The 4,088-nt window shown below is 33.9% G+C and overlaps 1 long non-coding RNA gene across 1 annotated transcript; it reads right to left on the reverse strand.

The window, feature by feature from the left end:
• Positions 1-2,886: 2,886 nt before the first annotated feature.
• On the reverse strand, positions 2,887-3,474 carry LOC134204048 (uncharacterized). Its single transcript, XR_009977764.1, has 2 exons — positions 3,329-3,474; positions 2,887-3,250 (listed from the first exon to the last, which is right to left on the reverse strand). It is a non-coding gene; the product is annotated as an uncharacterized LOC134204048 (long non-coding RNA).
• Positions 3,475-4,088: the final 614 nt, after the last annotated feature.

Genomic DNA, 4,088 nt, shown 5'->3' on the forward strand with positions numbered 1-4,088 from the left:
GTTTAACAACAAGTTGTATAGGACGGCGAATCCTGTTTCATGTTTTCATTAAGTTTCTGCCCATTGTTTTGTATTAAATTGACCATAAAAAATTTAGCCAGAATATTAGGTATTAAGAACTAACTTACTTTTCGAGCACGTTCAAAGAGAGATCTGAGTAGAAAAAGCCGCGTAGTCGATAGCAGTTCTATTCTGCTGTATATGAATATTAAAAAATGTATGTGACTTCGTAGCTATTGAATTGGCATCGACAAATACAGATTAAAAATTGTCTCAAGTCACGCTTTTTTGGAACAGAAATATTCCATAAATAGAGGGGGAGTAACTTCAATGTTCATAGAAACGAGCGTTTTTCAATTGCGTTTATCTTAAATCATTCGATTAATACTCATAACTCATGTTCTATTTGATTTCCGTGGATATAATAAAGAACTTGAAATCCAAAAATCGCTAGCTCGGTTGATGGAATTTTGAAACCCTTTGTAGGACTAATTACACTACATCGGAGTAAGCTGCTCAATTGGTTTGTGAGTTAGGAGATGGCGAAATCTGCTTTAATCAGGGAAATTCAAAGTATCAAGTCTTCCAATTAGTTTCCGGCGTAACCCACTTCTATCTACCACAAGTATTTCATGCGCAACCGAGAATAGGATTTGAGCTAATTTGAATTATCGTTAAACAAATAAATTTCATTATTAATGAGCGTTTGTGGTTTTGAGGGAAAGTTATTAGGTAATCAATTTTTTACTCTTTTACTATTATCCGATAATGATAAGGCACGTCCTAATAATAATGTAAATAGGATGTAGTTTGTCAAAAATGCTTAGTGCACATATACATACTTGGTTTTCTAAAAGGTGTCGCTTACAGTCTGTTTAGATTACAAAATGTCACACGACAACTTCGACATCAAGAGTTTCCTTATTATTGCTTTATCCTGATAAAGCTTGTAGTCGGAGTAGACTCTCCAAATAGTTTTAGCTACATTCTCAATATTTCGAAGAAACGATTTTTTTTCAGATTTCGGAACATGTAATTTGAATAGTTCACTATTTTTGGTTTTAATTCTTTCAAAAATGGACGCATTCAGGCCAGTACTGGAATAAGTCGTGATCATCATAAGACAGAGAGCAAAGCACCTTTTTCTATTTCAGGAGACCAAATGAAAGAATCGTGGGTTCTTTGATCAATATCGCATGAAAGGCAGTCATGAAAGGATGTTGTGCTTTATTTTAAAATTAAAGTTTCTAAATTATTTTAATACATATATGCAAAGAATTGTGACTAGTCGATAAATTAATCATATTCCTTTAATTCACCGGGTTGAAAGTGGTAATAAACACAAAAATAAAGCAGATATTGCACACTTTCATGCCCTGTCACGGGACAAATATTTTTTGAGATTTTTGTAGCATGCCATTCATCCTTCGCGTTTCTATAGATATTGAAAGGGGCAGATATGTAAACATCGCGTGACATCTCTCATTGAAAATGAGAAATTCCAGTACTGATTCAGGCTTTTGATTGATTATTTGTTTACAATTTAAATTCATAAAAAGATATTTTGCAATTTCTGATCATAATACCTGGTTTACAGTTAGCATTTGAGTGATAAAACGGCCTACTTTTCCATACCAATGACATGCATGAACATTATGCAACTCAAATGGGTTGCATAAAATCCATTATTTTCCATTATAGCAAATACTGGTTTTCCAAGTATGTAGCACTCATATGGGTGCTATAATGGAAAACCAGCATTAGAACAATGGTTACATGGCCACATTTGGCTGAATTGGCTTGGGTGGGTGTTCAAACAGTGTATTTTCTGTGTCACGTAATAAATAAAATAATTTGGTGAGCATGACATCAAATTCTCCAAAGGCAGGTTTATTTATCGCTCTATGGTCTGTCGAGCACCTAATGTGGCACGATAACATGGAATCTATTTGTTTTCTGCAGCAACACGATTTTTTGATTGATCATGTGAAGTAAATAAAATTGTACCATTTTGGTACAGATTTATCATACTCGTGCTGAAAAAATCATCTTCTTGCAACTAGTTGCACAAACTACTATTCTCAATTCTTTGCAATGAAACTGCCATAGCATCATTCCATGAATGAATATGTACAAGATACAGTGATGACTCGATTTTTAGCATGTTAAAATTTTTCTGCCCCTGATTTCGTCTACAACCGATTTTATGACGGGTTTGATATGGTTTCTCCACGAGTCAAAACCATTAATTGCTTTATATTTGTTCTATTTGACCTCTCTAAAGAATTTTTCTCGACACATTTTATAAAGAGCGAGAAAGGCATCATCACTGCTAGGTGGATTAATCTGGGTTTTTTTATATAAGGAATTTAGTTAATTATAATTATAATACACACAAAAAAAAATCGTTGGTAAAATTAAAAAAACGTTGGTAAAAATGAGAAAATTCGTTAGTGATTTTCAGTAGAAAGTATGAGATTGTTAAATCTACACACTTAAAATAAATCGCCGAATTCGGTAAAATTTTACCGAAATCTCAACAGCAGAACTGTTCGGTAAATAATTTTACGGATTTTCGGTGATTTTGACAGTTGAACAATGGAAAAAATTACAAAAAATCTGTAAAATAATTACCGAACAGATCTGCTGTTGAGAATTCGGTAAAATTTACCGAATACTGTAAAATGAGTTAAGTGTGTACCAATGCCGAAAATGTCACTTCGAAAAAATGTTTGACAAAAGCTGACTTCTTAAAATAACATTTTTCTTTGAAAACTAAGTGTGTATTTTACAATCAAAACAACTAGTAATGCTTTTAATACAACAGGCAGTGTGTACTTTCAATTTGAGTTCAATAATCCCCAATAAAAATATAAACATTTAAAATACATTATTTTGTTCATTCTCCCATTTTATTATCTCATTCATTTTTCGATTTTTGATTTACATTATAACGTACAATTAAAATTTATATTACACCAATGTAGTAAAATGATATGCATTTCCGGATCAGACTGATTCATACGTGGCTTCTGCTGGGGATGACTGGCTGGCCGGGTTATTAATGGCAATCAGGGATGTGTTGAGCACCGAGTTATTGGTTGATTGCTGCCTCGGTTGCTGTTGTAATGATTATGCGAAAAACTGGTCATTTAGGGCCGTGTTGAGCACCGAGCCACCGAGTTCTTCATCTGCTCAGTTACTGGTTGGTTTCTGCTGCCTTGGTTCTGCGGAAACTGGTCATCGGGTGCTGGAAAGAAATAGAGAATACACTCAATATTAAATGGCTGGATATGCTGGATAGTAATAATAATTTAATAACACTTACCACAACAAAACATATTCTTTTCCATTAGAACATGTTCCTGATTTGGTAAAACAAGGCTGGTTGAAATAATTATTTCCATTTACTCTATTCCTTACTGAATCTGTTTTGCACTTCGTGTCGCGCCTTTTTTTCGACTGACAGCTCAATCAGTTGCCAGAAGGATTAAACTTATTACCAATGTTGCCAAACTTACACAAGATGGGAATGTCATTTGAAAACTTTCAAACTTTTAATGAAACAATTTCGCATTCAGAATAACAATGTTTTATTTAAAGAAATATTTTCAAATTGAAAGTTTTATTCTCACTCATTTATTTTTTTTCTGTGTAGTTTTAATTAAATGTTTATTTTGTGGCAGGCGTTGAAGCCTCGCCGCCACCCACTGCCTCATCATCCACGCCATCTTGTTTCCGGTTTTGCGGCTTATTTTTTTTCTTCTGCTGAGCTGATGGCTCGACTTTAGACCCTGCGAATTAAAAAATAAAAAAAACTTGAATGAAAAGAAAGTTGAATATGTTCAAGTTTTGGCAGGTCAATTGAATTCAACTGAGTTGTACAATTCACTTGCTGTTTCAAAACGTTGAATTAAGCCCTCAGTACACTGTTTGTCATGATGACAAATATTTGTCAAGTTTATCCGGATATCTATCAGACTGGTCAGAAATCGACATGGATATCAGGCTGACTTGACAATTGTCATTATGACAAACAGTGTACTGATAGCTTAAAATAGCAAATAGGCACACGCTCTCGGTCATCC

The sequence above is a fragment of the Armigeres subalbatus genome, unplaced genomic scaffold, assembly GCF_024139115.2.
Source record: "Armigeres subalbatus isolate Guangzhou_Male unplaced genomic scaffold, GZ_Asu_2 Contig37, whole genome shotgun sequence".
NCBI classification, from domain to species: Eukaryota; Metazoa; Arthropoda; class Insecta; order Diptera; family Culicidae; genus Armigeres; species Armigeres subalbatus.